General features: G+C 42.0%; 1 long non-coding RNA gene across 2 annotated transcripts; it reads right to left on the minus strand.

The window, feature by feature from the left end:
- Positions 1-3,838: 3,838 nt before the first annotated feature.
- Positions 3,839-13,734, minus strand: LOC120373364. 2 transcript variants are annotated; one of them, XR_005585522.1, is made up of 5 exons: positions 13,627-13,734; positions 11,326-11,589; positions 10,932-11,043; positions 7,226-7,439; positions 3,839-3,957 (listed from the first exon to the last, which is right to left on the minus strand). It is a non-coding gene; the product is annotated as an uncharacterized LOC120373364 (long non-coding RNA). The 2 variants fall into 2 exon arrangements; XR_005585513.1 differs by lacking the exon at positions 3,839-3,957 and having other exon boundaries at positions 7,126-7,439.
- Between the last annotated feature and the right edge of the window lie 6,623 nt (positions 13,735-20,357).

Consider the following 20,357-nt stretch of genomic DNA (forward strand, 5'->3'; position numbering starts at 1 on the left):
TTTTACATTACTGGGAAAAATAACCATTCAACTGGAAACTTAGACTTCTTTAACCTTATGTTATGATGTACTCCAGAGAGGAGTGTATCACTAGGCCTTTTTTAAAAAATGAGAGCTGCAATATCTGCATTATGGAAGAATTCAGGAGTCTGAAGAGCCCATCTAATCTATTTTCCATAAACCCATGTTATTGGCATTAATTATATTTACCCTCCATTAAGTCTTTATGAATCAAATCTCATGTCAGTTGTTCCATTATTTTGCCTGGGATCAAAGTCAGGCTAACACACCTATAATTATTCAGGACATCCTGTTTGCCCTTTAGCTTTGTGGTTACTCACCTTGTGTTAGCTGGTAACATTAACATCTTGCCTCAACCCGTTCATGTACAGATTAAAGACTTTATCTTCTCTTACCCACTCAGTATGATCAGAAGACCACAACTTATTCTTCATATGCACTCAAGAAATAACACTCTTCTGCAGCCATCATTCCACTCTGAGGCAGACCATCCAGTCTACCCATTCATCCTTCTTTTTGGACTATGAATTTACTATTTTGTATTATTTGTATTGCCATAGCATGTAGGAGCCCTAACCATGGACCAAAACTCCATTGTGCTAGGCACTGTACAAACGCAGAACAAATGATTGTTCCTTCCCCCTAAGAACTCTCTTAAACCTTCCTGGTGTAAGTCAGAGAAGCCACCTTCTAGACACAAACCACAGATTCACCTTCACAGAATAAAGAGAGCTTGCAGGGCTCTGAATAAATTAAGCTAGTACAATGCCTATTACCACAGAGATGAAAAGGGAAGAGGCACATTTATCTACCATTCCTTAAATATATAAGGTTATTTGTAAAATTGTAATGTTTCATGGTAAAGCTGGTATAAGTTTTTTCAGTATTTGAGATTTCATAATTGAAAAAGATCAGAAAAAAGTCAACAACAAATTCTTTTTTCAACCCATAGGATTAGTTGAAATTTTCAAAAATTCAAGATTTTATATTTCAAATGTAAAAACTTTGAATGTTAGGGTGGGGGGTGGCGGAAAAAGCTGAGGATAAGGGAGATTTAAGAAAAAAATGGAAAATTTCTTTTTTATTAAAAAACCTCTCTGTTCCTTGGTATACACACATAGTAGCAACCTTGTCTTAAAATAGATCTATAACACACTCAGACCATGTCTATCATCTTGTGGTTAAGATACTGGAATGAGCCTCAGAAGACTTTGGGCTCACTTTCTAGCTCTAGTACAGACTTCCTGTGTGGCCTTGAGAAAAATCACTTCATTTCTATGTCTCAGGGCTTGTCTTCACTACCAGGGTAAGTCAACCTAAGTTACGCTACTCCAGCTACATGAATAACTCCAGCTATGTGTCTTCACTGCACTGCATCGATGGGAGACACTCTCCCATTGACTTCCCTGAATCTTCTCAGGGAGCCGGAGTACTGGGTTGACTGGAGAGTGCTCTGCGGTCGATTTAGCGGGTCTTCAGTAGACCCACTAAATTGACACTTGCTGCAGCAACATCGATCTCCATGTAGTGAAGACCAACCCTCAGTTACCCATCGGTAAAATAGGAGTGATAGGGGTATTTCAGGAAAAAGTCATTAATGTTTGTGAGGCACTTGGATACTCTTGGTGGGAAGTACCATGTGAAGTACACACACATGCACACAATGTATATTTAGTATAGATGGTTCTCCACGCTGGAGGGCTATGCCTTAGAGGGAGTTAAAGGCTGTCAGCACTATAATAATCAGGAATCTGGCAAATGCATATTTACGTAAGTCACAGCATGTGGTTGCTTTTAACTAGAAATGCTATCGAAATATCTTTAAGAGGGAAGTGTCAGAATATTCAGGACAGATGAAATAGCATTGTTCACCATTCCTAAACCATCTGTAGATTTATATTGCATTTATGGTAGTCCACTGGCTGTTTCTTTATGAGCTCCAAAGTAATGGGTGTTGTATCTGATTTGTTAGTGTCCCATTGTGTTATCAAGCTAAGAGTAAATGGAGAAACAGATGCAGCAATTAAAAATGAAAAAGTGACAGTTATTTTTGGCTCAGATAGTTACTATTAACTGACATGGTACAGGTTTTTTTTTAAAGCCAAAAATATATGCTATAGCAGAGCAGCTATTATTTCCCTGCTGTTTATGAAAAGCTTATGAATCACGACCAAGACCCAGCCACCTGCATACCTCTATTTCAAATGCTATTTAAAATATGCTAATATTAGAAACTTGAACATTTTCTTAGTTTATTTTCATTTCTTTAAGATTTGCTTTTTGGGGTCTTGTTTGGCATCTTTTATCAAGAGAAAATAATATTTAAAATGTATCTTGGCATCAAGGAAGGAAACCATAAGAATAACTTTAAAAAACCCCCACCTTGTTAAACTCTAGACTGGGAAAAATTTGAAGATCCTACACACTGAAAGGAAATTGAAATCCGTACCAAATTGTTAGGTACATAATTTGTTTATAAAATGATTATACGTTATTTCTGAGATCTAGTTTTAATATTGTTAAAAAAATCTGTGTTTAGTATGGAAATCAAGCAAACTAAATTTGGTGAATGTACTGCAGATGAGGGCAAATAGTAAACAAGAAACAATAGTAAGAATACTTAGCACTTCTAATCTGCAAAGAGCTCGGCACAAACTAACAAAGGACTCAGCCCTGCAACCCCCCAGCCATGTGAACAGTCCCCCTTACTCACTGCACCAGAGGGAACTGTTGGGTACCTCTCAGCTCACCCCCTACTGCTTTCATCAATGGGGTTGTTGGTCAACTTTACATTCCCCCTTCTCCTTCCCACCCACTGCTTCTGGGGCAGTTGAGCAGCTCTCGGCCTCCATGCATCCTGTCTGGGGCAGTGGGAATGTCTTCAGGGCTTTTCCACCACTCGGGGGCTGTCCACCCCCTCTTCAGTCTCATTTCCCCCCAGAGATTTACCCATGAATGGGGTTCTTTGTTCAACTTCCATGAGGACAAAGAGGAAGACTTCATGAGGGAGAGGCTCATGAAGATGGGGAGCAGGTCCTAGAAAGAGCACAGGCCTCGGTGTCTCACCTATGCTGCTGCACCTCCCACTGTCTACCACAGAGAAGGTGTGGGAGGGACCCAGAGAAAAAGGGCAAGAGTCCATGTCAGAATGAGAGGGTCTTCTCATGCCAGCACATCCCACTGGGTTCTGTTAAGTTCTGTTACAATTCTAGCATGACTTCTTAACACTCTTCACAGTCTTCTTTGTGCCTCCTGTCCTAGCCCTCGAAACTCTCTCCATCCTCCTCCTGATGCACAGCTTTCCTATTCAAATCCCAGCATGCACGTACACACACACACACACACACACATCCCCCTACCTCTTTTGCAAAGCCTATATAAAAAGGAACATGCTTTTTTGTATGAAAAAAGGTAACAAATATCTGCACTGGTTCAAGTTTAGACTTTCTTCTGTAACCTGAAGTCTCTACCTCATAGTCTGACTAATTTAGAGTCCGGAGCTGGTTGAATACTTGCAAAAACATTTAGCAAATTATTCTGTGCATAAGAGCAATATTGGTCAAACTGAGCTTTATTCTAAAGAACCAGAGGGAATCAGTGCAGTTCTGCTAGATTTGTCTTGAAAAGTATACAGTAGATAAGAATTTCTTTTTGGTAAAAATTTGAACAGTTTATATGTAGACAAAGTACCTATGACAAGGGAGCAATTATTCAGCACATTTTTTCATGACTAACACAAGTAGCACAGTAAGAAGCTGACAGAGTTTGCATGCAAATTAATCACTTAGAATTCTATGTGAATGCTTACATAAATTCTGTGCTCTACAAAGTTGAGGGAGAGAGTGCATTTGTTACCATTAGTCACATGCATGGCTTTCTGGGATGTCCTCCTGCAAAGTTGGTATGATCCCTTTGTGTCAGAGCAATAGCTGCCAGCTAAAAATGGAGATCACACAGTGAACATTTTATTTATTATCTTTCTCCCTGGCTTCATGAAAACAGCAGGGCTAGACATAGAAAATGCTTGAAAAGAAGAGGCAGACATTTAAGGTGGGCTAGGTTAGCAACTGGTATCTATTATCCTGGAAGTCCTATTATATATGTTACATTGCTAAATGTTAATTTAAAAAAAAAGTCTGAAGTTCCATTTAGTAGGATTAGATAGTTTAACTAAATTCGTTTACAGATATAGTTTACAATTACAGTAAGTAACTATTAAATAGCAAACAAGATTTAAGAAAAGAAGATAGAGAGACACTTTGGGATCATAAGGAGATTAAATGTCTGGAACCTGACATTTGTCGTCTTAATTAACCCTCCCAGTGCCCACTCCTCACCCCATCTTTCATCGCATACCTTTGAAAGAAAAAACCCGGTTTCCCCAAGAAACTAAACAAAATATTCACCTTTCAATTCCTTGCCATTGTGTAACTTGTGTGATAATTTACCTCTTTATAAATAGAGGGCAAAGCTGATGTAAATGCTTCTCTTCTGATCTGGTAGCATTTTACATCCACTTCATACCTATCTAGCTCAATTTACATCTAGTGCAATTGAGGAGCGCAGCAGGGAAGGTGGCTCTAAGCCTCTTTCCCATTCCTGGGTTGGCTGGGGGTCAAAATGGACACTACCTATTTTAGAGTAACCTAAGGGCTGTTCTAAATTATGCCAACCACTGTGGTCCCATAGGCTGTCTGAGGATTGAGAGGAGTGCCTTGTGCTGTGCCTGATCCTTCCAGCCTCTGGCATGTCTCCTCCCCATCTCCAAGGAGCTGCCTATGTAGAGAGGGTGGGGAGTGAGTGGCATTTTGCCAGTGTTTCGTGGGTTGCCCTGTGTCAGAGGAAACTTGGCTTGTCCCTTTAATGCTGTCTTGTCCAGTTGAGGTAGCATAGAGCAGTCAGATTAGGAGCTAAGGATTAAGCTCATTTTATAGAAGAGTAAATGATTATGAAAAAATGGTGAGTCAGGCCCTCAGTCTTTATGTAGGACCTATACTATTGTTTTGCTTTGCTGCTATTGGGACATCCAGCAAAGAGCTGTTCACCAGTGCTTTGCTTTTCTTCTTATTTTTGCTATGCTAATAGTGTGGCAAGTGTTGGCAAACAGGGTAAGCCAACAACTGAAGTCGGTCTCTATGAGAAATGTATGATAAAGTATTGCAAGAAGAAGACAAAGTGTTAGCAAAAGAAATATTCTCTTCCCATTTCTAAGAGGCTATTGTAAATAAAAGGAAAATGGAAAAAACAATATGGAAATATACTTCACATGCCTTCAAAGGGACATTGCTGAGCAGGGCACATTCAAGATTTGACCTAGTACTATTTTTCTTATATCTGTTTATTACAATCCACTCCGTCTTTTATCTATGAAGAAAGACTTTCTTTTTCCTTTCTTTAAATCATCACTAGTGGCCCAGCATTCTCAAACAACTATCTAATAACAAACCAGTGGGCAGTTGGGAAAGAAGCAGGGTCAGTTGAATTGTAAGTAAAACAATTATTTAAAAAATATGAACAGATGGACAGTATATATTACAGAAGGTTTCTGTATAACAGGAAACCCAGTTCACGCAATAGTCTCTGCTTAATACATTATTGCTGTGATTAACTGCTTTCACATTTAGTGATGAAAGATTTCATTTTGGAGACTTCCTGACCTACTGCCCAATCCTGCAGCCTTCACTCAGACAAATCTCACTGGGAGGCAGGCTTGCACCCTCAGCTGGCTCAGGCATGGCTAGAGAGTTCAGAGTATAGTGTATTTATATCAGAACTATGTGTATGACCAGCCACAGGTAGGACCAGTAGTCCTTGCTGTGTGAAAGGCTTGTGTGATCCAGCTCAAACTAACAAAAGTCTTTCTGCAATCAAGAGATTTAAACTAAATGCAGATATGCCAAATCTTGTGAATTTATCACGAGAGATGCAGTTTCTAAGTAAAATTAAGTCTTACTCATGATAGAACTCTGGACTATCAGGAGTTTTTTTCAGCCATGGCCGAAAAAAAAATCCTGACATTTGAGAATTCTGCCCCAAGATCATGAGTGAGGCTTAATTTTACTTAGAAACTGCTGTGAGCCCATGGCGACTGGAGCTCCGGCTGTCAGTCTCCTCTGTCCCCTCCACTCATGGTGGACAGTGGGAACCCGGAAGTATGTGCTCTGGCTGTCAGCCTTGGGTGGCTGCTCCCCTGCCAGCCTGGGAAGTGGGAGAGGGGACCCCACTGCAGACCCTCCGAGGCTGGGGGATCGTGAGGAACCCTAAGAGAAGCAGAGGTGAGGCTGGGAGGGCTGAACTATGGCCTGGTGGCTGAAGTGAGGAGGGTGGGAGGGCTATATTGATGGTGGGTCCTGAGCAGATGGGGTGAGAGCTGGGAGGGTGAACTGAGGGTAGTGGGGGAATCAATGGGATGGGTGGCTGAACTGAGGGGGGTTGGGTGGGGACAGAACTAGTGGGGGACTGGTGGACAGGATTAATTGCTGCACAGAAGACAGGCAGATGTGAGTGTGATGAGGGTACCTAGGATGAACCACACTGAGACTGCCACACTCAGGGCTGACTGCAAGAACCAGGGCAGAAAATCCCTCCAAAACTGATGGTTTATTCTATAATTAGAGTCACCAGTCCAGTATCTAAAAAGCTTCTGTAGCACCACACTGGTTAACAAGAAGCTAAACACAATCCCCTTTAGGCATTCCAGCCCTTGGTTGACATCCAGATAAACTGGTCTAATATAGTGAGAGGTTACTGAAAACCCAATTCACCATATGTGGGGTTCTATCAATCCCAAAGGCTCAGCCACTTACCCCCTTAATATGTATCTCAGACCTTACACAAATATCATGCTGTCAGCCAATCCTGAGTAAACTAACTAAAGATTTAATAATAAAATAAGAGTTATTGAATGGTTAAAGAATCATATATATACACAAGTGATTTTCAGTGTCCATAGATCAGGATCATGGCAGTGGTGGAATAGACTGCTCGCTTGTAAAGTCTCTCTGGTAACTTCCAAAAGATTGGAAGGTCCTCAGTCCATAGTTCAAGATGCTCCTTTTAGTTATAAATCCACAGTCCAGAGAATTGGAGCAGGAATGAGGCAAAATGGAGATGTCTTGGGTGTCTTTTATATCCTCTGCCATGTGCACTGAAATTTACTGTCCCAAACAAAGTCTACAGCCCCTATGTATGGAAATTTACTTACAAAGATGGAGTCTGAGGTCACATGTCCATATCACATGCCCTTGCATGTTTGCTGAGTCACAGGGGTGGCCATTGGCTCCTTGCTGTCTGGGGCATCCAAAGGAAGACTCACTGAAAAGCTGATTTCCCTTAATGGCCCATCACCACCGGACTGGTCCATCCACAACTGAATGGTTCATCAACACCAGGCTGGCTAGATGGTATGTAACAGCTACCTTGTGGGTGTACAAATATAGAGCCAATATTCATAGCTTTAGATACAAATATGATACCTGGATTTAACTAGGATAATTATGCTTGACAGACTAACTTTTCCATTGACACTTTATATGATACACTTTGTATCAAATGTAGTGCCATTGTGCAGCAGTGGTAGCAACAATGATATAAATGGTCATCTCCAATCATACAGCACCACAGTGGGAGTGAGAGCTCCTGCGGCAGGGGCCAAAATCACCTTACCCAGTACATGTGGGACAGTGGGCAACCGTAATTGGTCACAAGCACACACCCTGTGGAATCAAGAGACTGACCTAAAAAGCACAATATAATCTTTTTTAAAAATCTCATGATTTTGGGTGGGTTTTCCGACTCATGATTTGTGATCTCTTGAAGTTGGTAATGTTGTAAATGCTTCAAGTGTTTCCTAGTGTGTGACCAAATTAACCAAAAGGACAGTTTTATGCAGCCAAAGTTTGGGTCTATTGAAAGAAAACCTTTTCAACTAGCACTCCCTCCTTCTTAGGAATGCCTACACCCTAATACCAGCCCACCTCAAAGCATATTTCATGCCTGTGCTCTCCTGATCCTTGCAGACGAGCTGAAGTGATTTATTTGCTGAAGTTTTGCACACTACTGAATTATTTTCTTCTATCACTGAAGTTCACAGCAGTAATATGCTACTGTACACTCTCAAGGCCTGCTTTTCAAATGAAGATACAAAGGGTATGCTGGCAAAAATAAACGGATTCCTATGTCCCCTGCAAGAGTCCACATTTTATGGACCTAATTTTATGCGTGGACATTTATTGTTAGGTGGTGAACCGGTTTGAAGGAACTAATGGATCCTCCCCACCCCCCTGGAGCTGTGGTTTCCTTTGAAAACTTTGCCTTTAATCATCAGTTTCCCCAGGCTTAGGAAGGTGTTTCATGCCATAACATATGTCTGAACATTTGGCTAAGTGTATTACTGCAGCAGTTCCATCTGCCTCTGAAACATCTCTTGGTCCCTGAGAGACTCAGGATAGCAGACTAGAATGTCTGTAGGTCTGCTCCTTTGGACAATTTGCATGTTAATCTTGCATAGAAAATGCTACTGCTGACACTGAACACTAAACTGGTTCCACAGCTGACAGCTTCTGTGTCGAAGCAGCCAGCTGAAATCAGTGTGAAGAAGAGGCTGTTGGCCACTGGAAGAGGCTATTCTTAGGTATTTAATCCTCTCACTCAGAGTGAACATGAGAACTGCAATGGGAAGAGCCATATTTTCAGTCTTGTTAAAATGCAGTTTAAAATGATAGAGCTGAACATGGGCTTTCAGAGTGGGATCAAAGGAGAGTACCTCTGTTTCTTTAAATCAATGTATTAGGGAATGGAGTGGATCTGTGCAGCTGGGAAGGGCACAGAGAAGAGAGTGGTCAGGATGTCTTTATTTTGTAGGTTTTATTTTTGTACTGGTGCTTTGTTATAATACAAGGTGTGAACTCTATAGGAGCCCAATCCTGCAGTGATTAGGCAGAGTACAGGGACATTCCATAGGGTTGAAGAAAAGGTACTCATCCTTCAAAACTCTTGCAGCTACTGCAGCCTCCTGCATGGAAATTGGGCATTTGGACTATGAGATCTACATAGTCATGGCCCCCACCATCCTCACTCTACCTCATCCATCAGAGACTGCATGCAGGGGCTGTCCCTGTAGAGGTCAGCTCTGAAGAACACAGAAGTATGTCTACATTGCAGTGTAAGCCGAGGATTCAAACTCAGGCTCAAGCTAATCCCCATTATTTCTACACACAAATTGCACTAACCCAGGGATTGGAGCCAGGGTTCCAGAACCCCATGGGTGGAGGGTCTGAGCCTGAGTTAAGCCAGGATCCAGTGTTCAAGAGCTATTGCATTGCAGTGCAGACATAGCTCTGTGGGGCTCATAGTCTGGGAGTCTACCAAAAGTATTCCCATGGGCTGACTTTCTTTGTCCTCTGGACAGTCAAATTTGGTGGACAGTCAAGTTTTCCCACATTGCTGCACAAACAAAGGCCTAGACTGGCCACAGTTTGGGAGGGCACTAGGAAGTCTGGGATATGGGTGGATGGGCTCAGGCCTTCATAGTGCAGTGTAGATGTTGGAAGCCCAGGTTGGGACCCAGGGTTCAACAATTCCTAACACAAGGTTACAAATGAGATGCTCAAGCCCTATGTTAACAAATCCAGGGTCTGCTAACTTGAGTCCTATTAACCCTGGGATTTTATTGCTGGGTAGACATATTCAGAGAGTACAAACTCCTGCACTGGTTCCATGCATCTGTCACCTCTCCTAGGCAGTCAAACAGAACTGGGATCCTTTCATTCAGGTAATTGGGAGGCTGTGGAAAGGGTGACCAAGATTTGCCTTAAGAAAATCAGTGTTCTGTATATCTGTCACTTTAAGTTCACCGCCTCTTGTGTCCTGTGTGAAACAATATTTGGACTAGGGGCTGGACAATTCATCTGCAAAGTTAATTTCTCCTTCTGAGCATTAAGATCATGTTCTTTGTAACCTGGGCATCTTCTTTTTTAAAAATAAGATAACAAGAAAATAGAGATGAGAGATCTGACTGAGCAGTCTCCATTACATATCCTAATAAACAACTGGAGCCTGCTCATGCATCCTCCACCTCTAAGAAATATTACAGGAAAGTGCTACTTATCTGGTGTATGCTAACAATTTTGCTGTTTAAAATTTTAAGAGACGACTCCAACCTTCCCAACAGATCAGCAATAAAGCGGCAGGGGTGGGGGTGGAAATCCCCAAACTGGCACCTTCTAAAATGAATGGCTAATGATTTGTGATATAGTGGGATGATAGTGACCTCCACTGCAGCCAGGCAGGAGCGGCAGGTGTCCCGAGGCATTAAACGATAGTGTTTTTTTAGCGAAGGGTAAGAGTGTTTCTGTCACTAGCTATACTGACTCCACGAGGGACAGATTTGATCAGGAGTGGAATGCTGAGTTGAGTGTAATGTTTTCTAAAGCTCCCAGAAGCTGGATTTGTCACAAGAGGAGGCACAGCATTTTTTAATAATTGCATGAGTGCTCAGTTCAGTCTGAGGCTCCTGAGGCTTCTGAAAGCACCTAGTTCACACTGGACATACTGGGAGGTATAATGCAGCCAGCTGAAATCAGTGTGATTTCAATGGGGAGTCACTCCCACATTATTAACATTACACAACCTCACCTGCATATTTGCTTAGAATATAAACCATTTGGAACAGAGACTGTCTGCACTTCATGAACAAAAATATAATTAGTGGTTAACAAATTATGTATATTAAAATACTCCTGTTATGTTCTAGGTTGCAAACCAGAGTGTTGAAAAGTCATCACTCTTACACTTAAGTTCCTTAAAGGTTTGCTACTGCAGATCTCTGCCTAGGATGCTCACAATCAGCAACAAGCATGCACTTTATGTCTATATATTGGGCAGCCCTGCTCCAAAGCTTTGGAGCCTACCTGTAATGCCACAGACTTCCGCTGGATGCCACCAGCCTGGTAAGGTGACCTCACGTTCTCCGTAGCCCCGAATTTCCCCTCAAACATGTGTTCTGAAACATCCAGCCCTGTCCTAGAACAATCAGAGGAAGGTTAAAGTTCATTGCTCCTTTAAAGAGTCAGTACCCAACAGCGTTACTTTAACTGGAGTTGCCAAACAGTTCAGTTCAAACACAGCACTGGGTTGGTTTAGATTAAAAATAAAACAAGTTGATTTCATTCCATAGAAATAGATTTTAAGTGAGTACAAATATAAGGATTAAAGTCAGAAATGGTTACTAGAGAAATAAAAATAAAACACTTTCTTGTAACTAAAATTTAATAAGCTAGACTTGGTTCAAGGTAAAATCCTCACCACATTTCCATCAAGGTGGCTGACAGATCTCCTGGGTCAGGATCTATCCCCTAAAGTCAAAGGCCTGGTACCTTTGTCTTCTTAGGTGAAAGATAGATAATTTGGGATTCTGTACCTCCCTCTTTTATAGTCCATTGAGTCTTTTCAAATGGATTCTTCTGAAGGACAACTCCAGATAAAAGTAAATTTCCTGCTGTAAGGGTAGGCAACCTGGAGTCTGTCTTGAAGGAAGTGTTCTGCTGCTTCTTCCCACACTGGGCTTGTCTGCTAAAATGCAAATTATTTAGTTCCTGCCCCGTCCAGTGCAGCTGAATAAACATTAAACACGTGACTGTCAATCACCTCCCCTACCATGGTAGTGTGAGGTTTCCTCCACCCCTTGTTAGCTTGGTGGTTCTGTTTATGCGATATGTAAATACATTCTCATTGTCTTTCAAAGTAATTTGGAAGTAACTCTGGGGCAGGAGAACTGCATTCCTTTGTCTAAGGTGGTGTAACTCCTGCTTGGCTTTCAAACACATTTTAAGAATTATATTTTCAGTTTATGTTCTTAACTTTGCATCAGTTGCTTGCATCTACATTTACAGGATGATATTAATCACCGGTGAGTCATGAGCTTTTCACTTGCACCTTGATGAGGCTTATCACATACATTTCATGACCTTAAAGAACTGAGGTACACGTTAACTGGTTAAGTCAGCTGCAATTCATTACCAGATGTCTAGGTGCCCATTGCCCTCTGTCCCTGAGCTGTTCTTCAGGTCACAACTCTCCTACTAATAACTTTATGCTTCTCCTTGGATGGTGTGTACCATAAAGCTTATGCTGATTTTAAATCATGAATACTGATCATTACAGCACCCAGCAGAGAGAAATTATGTTCTCCTACGTGCAGTCTATGCTGCAAACTGAGTGATTACCTGACTTGCCTCAATAGTAAGACAAGGTGGGTGAGGTAATATCTTTTATTGGACCAACTTCTGTTGGTGAGAGAGACAAGCTTTCGAGCTTACACAGCTAAATGCCACAGCTAAATACAAGGTGGAGCAGATTGTTTAGCATAAGTAGTTAACACATATTTTAAAGGACCATTCCAGGTGAAGTGCCAGTTAACTGGCCCAACTTGAACGGTCCCTTGAAATATGTGTTAAAAGATATTACCTCAGCCACCTTGTCTCTCTAATATCCTGGGTCTAATATGACTACAGCAACACTTGCCTCAATTATGGCAGTGTAGAATACACAAGTGCATTTAATTATGCCTGTGCTGTTCCTTCAGTTTCTTGTTGTGACTACTTAAAAACAAACAGGAGTACTTGTGACACCAAATTTTAAATTTGTTAGTCTCTAAGGTGCCACAAGTACTCCTGTTCTTTTGCGGATACAGACTAACATGGCTGCTACTCTGAAACCTGTACTTAAAATAACTTCCCACACCCATGAATCTTCAACTAAGAAATTATTCATGTTTCAAAACACAATTAACCGCCTTTTATACAAAGTTCTACTAAGTAGTCAGATGGCAGAGGTGCTAAGTAGTATTTCTGAGCAACCCAATAATATTAAATTAACCTGTAACTTGTATCATCTTAAAATGCTACAATTAGATTAAAACAATGTCCTCCCAAGTAAAAAAAGACTTGTGCTGTAGCCAATGTAGTGGGAAGCTTTTCATTAAATATTAAAGAGAGTGCCTATTGAAAGTGGCCAATTTTCTGAAATATATAAAAATTTTATAAAGACACTAATTTCATCACAGACTGTGCATGACTTTTATTTTTACATTGGGTTTTACACTGTTAGATAAATGTGTAGAGGAACTCCCAGTGAAAAGGACATTTGTACGTGTGAGGAACTTGCATGCAAAACCTTGGCCGACTTTCACAGCTTTCAGAGAGCTCTTTCCTTCCAGTAGAGTACATTTATGCCGCCATTAACAACATTTCTCTAAAAACAGTGGCTTAAAGCCATTTTTCTTCTATTTTTTTAGGACAGGGTGGGATGGTGTGTTAGTAGGAAATAGGACTAAAACACACATGGGAGCCATGATTCCATGGCAAATCAAGCCTTCAACATCATGGATCCTGCTTGATTCTATCCCCACAACCATTTGCACTGCTGCCATTGGCCAGCCATGCCACAGTTGCTCTCTGTGACCCCTGTGAGGGTTGACATGGCTAGTCATTGCTGAGCCCAGAGCGCAGTTACAGCTACTTTTGGTAGGATTAATTTGCCACAGCTTTTGCTGTAGAAAATATGAAGTTTTACTAGAGGAAAGAAAAGAAATTCCCTTTTTCTTACCCTGCCATCTCCTTGCCCATCCTCTCTTTCCTTTTGTGCCACACAGATCTTTTGCAGAGGGAACAAAGGTGGCTGCACGGAAAAGCAGACACTTCCACCATAGTCATCTTTCTCCTCTGCATGATTCTACAGCAGCTTGTTCCTGCTGCTGCAAGCAGGGACCTTTGTACACCTGAAGGGCTATGTATGAAGGGGTGTCCACCCCACACAAGTCTGATTGGAGTTAAGGTGGCTGGGTAGGCCAATTAGCTGGGAAGAGGGAGGAGTCTTTGGGGCTGCTGGGAAAGGCTGCAAGAAGGCATCAGTCACTCCCTGGGAAGAGGGTTTTTGGAGCTGGTACACCCAGAGAGAGAAAGGGAACCAGAGTGGTAGGAAGTAGGCCAGGGAAGGAGCAGTGAGGGAAGAGAGAGAAAAATCCCAGAACTGCTAAGTTGAGGGTCCCTGGACTGGAACCCGGAGAAGAGGGTGGGGCCGGGTTCCCCTACCAGCCACCAAGGGCATGGCATAAAACTGAGGTAGTGAATGGGAAGACTGCCTAGGACTGCTGATGCACTGTACCCCAGAAAGGGGAACGCTGAGTGACCTAGCCGGAGGGCTAAGTCATGACGGAGATGCTGAGGGCTGTGGAGATAGAGGAGCTGCAGACCAGAGTCAGAGCCAACCACTGATGGGGTGTAACCGTGCCTTGGTGGGTCAGACTGAGGATGCCAAATTCACGACAAACTGCTGAGAACTAGGGCAAACACAACCCAAAACTAGTGGTTATTCTTTTATAAGAGATACCAAACCAGGCCCAGACACAAAAGTAAACTCCTGTTTCACCACACTGGCTAACAAGAGAACATACAGGCAGTTTCCTCAGGCGTTCCAGTTCTTATATCGCCACCAAAACCACTGGATTCAGAGATGAGTCATTCTTTACAATCAGCCTCATCAAATAATAGTTCTTCTGATACAAAAGGACCAGCCACACACCCATGTTAATATATAACTTACCCAAAAATCACGCTGATGCCAATCCTTTAGTATCTAAAATCTAAAGGTTTATTTATAGAAAGAAAGAAAGAAAGGTGAGAGTTAAAATTGGTTAAAGGAATCAATTACATATAGTAATGGCAAAGTTCTTGGTTCAAGCTTGTAGCAGCGATGGAATAAACTGCTGGTTTAAGTCAAGTCTCTGGAGTATATCCACAGCTTGAATGGGTCATTCAGTCCTTTGTTCAGAGCTTCAGTTTGTAGCAAGGTTCCTCCAGAGGTAAGAAGCAGGATTGAAGACAAAATGGAGGTGTTTCCAGGGCCTTTTATAGCTTTTGCCATGTGGGAGACATTCCATTGTTCTTACTGCGGAAAATTACAGCAACAAGATGGAGTTTGGAGTCACATGGGCAAGTCCCATGTCCAGGCATTTCACCTAGTCACAGCAGGAAATTTCATTAAGTGTAGATGAGTATTTCCCATGGTCCATTGTTAGTTAAACATTCTTTTGATGGGCCACTCAATTGAATAGTCCCTCCAAGATGTGCTGGCTAATTATTTTGTGGGCATTACCTGAGGAGCAAACATTTGAAATCCAAGTATAGAGCCAATACTTATAACTTCAAAAATAAAAATGATACCTGCATACAAATAGCATAGTCATAACAAGCAAATCATAACCTTTTCATATACACCTCTCTTGACAACCTTTGTACAAGATTTGCTGCAAGTATATAGCAGTGGTTGCAACAATCATCTATCTGGCTATATTGTAATCAGATAATGTCACATAGGGACGTTGGCCTCTCAAGCTAATCCCCAGAGTGACCAACCACTGATCTAGGAGACATGGTTAAAGTCCTAGGAAATAAATAATCTTCTCCTACAGAAGCATCTGCTAGCTGAAAAATTAGTTCTGAGCTCTAAAAATAAGTTTTTGCCACTGTCAACTTTTTAACAGTATATAAAAACAGAAATGTCAGGAAGTCATATATACTCTGGTCTCACTTTGGTGTGATGCTACACTGAAAAGGATGGCTCCAGAGCCTTGGAGTGTAACAGGACTTGTTGATAAACAGCACTGCAGTTTTTCAGGATAATTACTTGTCCAAGTATGTGTGTGTTACCTTTGATAGATGGGCTTGTCCACCACAATAGAATTGTACAGAGTGAATTTCCAGCACATAGTGTCTTCCACATTAATCAGGCCAAGAAAACAGAAGCATATTTTGATAATTATGTACTGATAAGGCTGTCCTCTGCCATCCCTCCAGGATGCTCACTTTGCCTAGATTGCTGGACTGATATTGCCACAGACAGTCTGGACAACTGGATAAACTGGAAGGACTAGCCAAGCAGCCTGGATGCCTGTGTTACTGGGGAAGAATGGACAATGTTCTGAGACTGGCCATTCCTTACAGGTTAATTGGTTGCCCCTGACACACCCAGTCAGGGATAGTGATCTCACTAGCCCCATTGGACCACAGCAGGTTTGGGCATGGAGGAACTGTCTGTTATGTCTTCTGTGCCCATGATACCAATTCTCCCATCCAACTGGGTCACATCTTAGGGTTCAGATGATGTGCACCGAGCACAGGTCAGTACATGTGTACAAAGGGACTCTAAAACACTCCTTTGGCATTCCCCTGACCTGCTGCAGGGCTGCTCCCCTTCTGCTGTGCTAGCAGAGGTCTAGGGATGGTCTAACTTACATCGGTACAGCAAAGGAGGAGCCTGAAGAGCCAAAACTGCAGATGGGAATCCAGGTATCACAGGGGCATCCCAGCCTTGATCCCTGCTGCCTCATTTCCTCTGGCAATGCTCCTGTTTCCCAGCTACATCAGCTGCCAAAAGGGGGGGATCACCCTTATGCTGGACTAATCCTACTCTGGCTGGCTGGCCAGTTAACACTAGCAATGAGACACAAAGCAGCTGCAGTGTGCCAGAGAAACTGGCCCTATGCAATGGCACTAGGAGACAATAAATTGTGTCAAATATTGAGCCAGAGTTTTACAGATCAAATAAATGTGCGGCCTATTGCCTTTTCAGTCCAATAAGTTGTCATGATCTCCTTTGTGGCAGCACGAACACAAATATTTTTCCATTGCACAGATGCTGAATTAGAACTTGGCTGCTCTTTGCCAACATTTTTAGACTTAAGAGATCCAACACGATGACACTCTACATTTACAGGAATGAGTTACTGTAATTAAATGCACATTTACATCCTGCAAAAAAAGCTATCACTATGCTAAGTTTGTTTAAACCTGTATAACATCTTATTAACCTCTATGAATAAATATACAACCCAAGCAAATCTGTCTTCATTGAAGAGCTATTTAACACAATGAAGCTAAAAAGACAGCAGGCTGACAATGACATATTACCTAGCCAGATTGCACAGTATCTTAAGACAAGCTAACACATTTCTAAAAGAGCAACTTGAACCTCACACAGAAAGTATATTAATTTAACATGGAAATAAATTTGCATAAGAAGAGACACCAAAGGTTTCATAAGCCTGGCATGACCCATTAACAGACTATGAACAAGAGTACATTGCTTTGGCTTAAGGAAATGAACAGTGGAAATAAATGGGATGACTAAAATCATGAGTGTCACTGGAATTTCAGATGTAAACTTGTTGGAATAAGCAAAGAATCATGTCTTCATGGAAGGCTTTCATTTGGAAGGAAATAGGAGTTACTGGAATCAATAAATCATCTTCAAAAGTGAGATGTCACTTTGCTCAGGGGGTTGTATATCAAATTTTAGGATGGAATGAGACCCATGGCTCATTTGAGTCAAGTCCATTCTGTCTAAGTTATAAGTTTCACTCCACTTTTTTCTCTTTGAATACTTTTCTCCTCTGCCACGGTAAATTAGAGTACATCTACATTGCAGTCATGGGGTATGATTGCAGCCCATGTAGACATACCTAAGCTAATTTTAATCTAGCTAGCTCAGGTACCAGTTGCAGTGAAGCCACAACAGCACGGTTTCAATGTGGGATGTATAACCCTGGGTAATTACTCTTGGGGCTAGCCCATGCTAATGTCCATGCTGCCGTGGCTGCACTGGTCCAGTACCTGAACTAGCTAGATTAAAACTAGCTCAGGTATGCCTACATGAGCTACAATCAGATTCCATGATGGTAGCATAAACATACCCTTAGTATCTATATTAACTGTTCTGTAAGTGAAGAATTAAAGGGTATACTGTAGCATTTTTGCTGCTGGTGGTTGTCTGAAATAGAGAGGCAATCTGCGTCTGTTGTTTAACCTTCTGTTGATACAGCACCATCCTTAATATTTTCCTCTTGTATGTACACTGCATTTATTGGGATGCCTTCAGGCTTCTAACCTTCCAGTGGCTAGCTGGCTGTGATAAATGAAGGGCCGGGGGAGTTCCCTTTTATGGACAACTAGCCAACCAGTAGCTATAAAATCCCTCTTAGTAGCTGTTCTCTAGTTGGTCTACCTGTAAAAGGTTAAAAAGTCTCACTGCTATGCATAGGTAAAAGGAAGTGAGTGGGCACCTGGCCAAAAGAGCCAATGGGAAGGCTAGAACTTTTTAAAATCGAAAAATGACTCCCCTTTTGTCTGTCTTTTGTTGTTCTCCCGGAGAGACGGGACAGGCCAGAGCTATGTTGTAAGAAGCTTGGGCCAGATATGAAAAAATCATTAGTTTCATACCTAGAAACTACTCATTTAAAACCCCAGATATGTAAGTAGATCAGGAAATGTCTAGGAAGATGCAGTTAGGTTTATCCCTTTTATTTCTTTATGGCTTGTGGATTCCTCTGTGCTAACTCCAGGTGCTTTTGTTTTGCTTGTAACCTTTAAGCTGAACCTCAAGAAAGCTATTCTTGGTGCTTAATCCTTGTAATTGCTCTTTTAAAATCTAGAAATAGCCTCAGTTCCAAAATGTATTTTTTTTCTTTTTTTATTAATAAAATTTACCTTTTTAAAGAACAGAATTGGATTTTTGTGTCTTAAGAGGTTTGTACACATGTTGTTTAATTAGCTGGTGGCAACAGCTGATTTCCTTTTTTTTCTCGGCTCTTCCCCAGAGGTGGGGGTGAAAGGGCTTGAGGGTACTCCACAGGAAGGAATTCCCAAGTGCACCTTCCTGGGCTCTCAAAGGGGTTCTGCACTTGGGTGGTGGCAGCATGTACCAATCCAAGGTCAGAGAAAAGTTGTAACCTTGGGAGTTTAATTTTTAGACTTCTTGCGAGCCCCCACCTTCTGCACTCTAAGTGCCAGAGTGGGGAATTAGCCTTGACACTGGCACACACACATTTTAGCTCCAATTCATTAGCTTAATACCTAATTCCATGAACCTGGTTCTCTTCTCTTCTATATGGGGTTTATACTATGCTCATCACTATCATATCTGAGCACCTTCTGGTAGTACATAAGCAATGTGACTACATGTGGTTAGGACCTCAAGCCTCCGATCCACATGGGCTGAGTCTATTGTTTTCTCATATAAGAAGCCCATGTCCTATCTTCTTGTTGCTGTTACAGGTTCTTATTGCTGTCTCCCTTGTCCTGCATCCCCTGTTTCTTCTCCTGTTTGCTATTTCCACAGTTGTACCACATCTTAAATTAGATTGTGAGGTCTCCAGGGCAGCAACTGTCTGGCCACTCTGTGTTTGTACAGTGATTAATATAAAGGGGCTTTGATCCTGATGAGACCCTCTAGAGGCTAGTGTGATACAAAAAATAAATATTTCCTACCTGACACTTGAGAGACAGCAAACATGTGAGTCAGAGTTGCAAGAGGAGCATTTTTAAATAGAGTCTCTTTTCACTGCAATATGAATTTTCTTTCTCCAGTTCTCCATTTTTATGTTCTCTGTAGAGCCTATATGCAACAGTGCCTTACATTCCTCTTCCCCATATACTTTGCCACTTTCATGCTCTTCCAGAATTGAGCACCTGCTTAATGACTAGGATACAGAGAGAGCCGGCATGAATAAAGTATTAGCCCAAGAGAAAGAACTCATCATCAAATTACCAAAACCCTCCTCTCTCTCCATTCACATCCACTCTTGAAAGTTGCTTCTTTCACAAGGCCCACAAATGCTAATCCTTGGCCCCGATCCTGCAAAGTCTTATGCATGTGCTTAACTCTGTGTACCATGAGCTGTCCCATCGACTTCAATGGGGCTACTCTCAGATAAGCACTATGCAGGATTGGGGCTCATTTCAGTAAAATGCTGTCTCCACAGCTTTGGGGATTTTAAATAAGGATACGTTTACACTACAAACTTATGCTGACTCAAGTTACGTTGGCATACTGATGCTGCAGTTAGTACATTGCTTGTGAATGTACATACTTGGCTCCTTGTGTTCGCAGTGTGCTTACTCACTAGGACATGTACTCACTAAGGCCTGGTCTACACTGGGGGGGGAGGGGGGTCGAACTAAGGTACGCAAGTTCAGCTACGCGAATAGCTCCGTAGCCGTCGACTCCGCCACTCCCGTTCGCGGTGGTGGAGTTCCGGAGTCGACGGGAGCGCGTTCGGAGTTCGATATATTGCGTCTAGATGAGACGTGATATATCGAACTCCGAGAAGTCGAACGCTACCCACCCACCTGGGCGGGTAGTATAGACGTAGCCTAAGAGTGCATGTGTAGATGCAGAATGCAGTGCACCATGGGTAGACATCCTACTGTGCAACTCAGCACTCTCCAGTGTACTGACTTTTGGGAAGTTTTGGCAATGCAGGGTGAGGCCAAAATGAGTTA

Source organism: Mauremys reevesii, linkage group 1 (genome assembly GCF_016161935.1).
Source record: "Mauremys reevesii isolate NIE-2019 linkage group 1, ASM1616193v1, whole genome shotgun sequence".
NCBI classification, from domain to species: domain Eukaryota; kingdom Metazoa; phylum Chordata; order Testudines; family Geoemydidae; genus Mauremys; species Mauremys reevesii.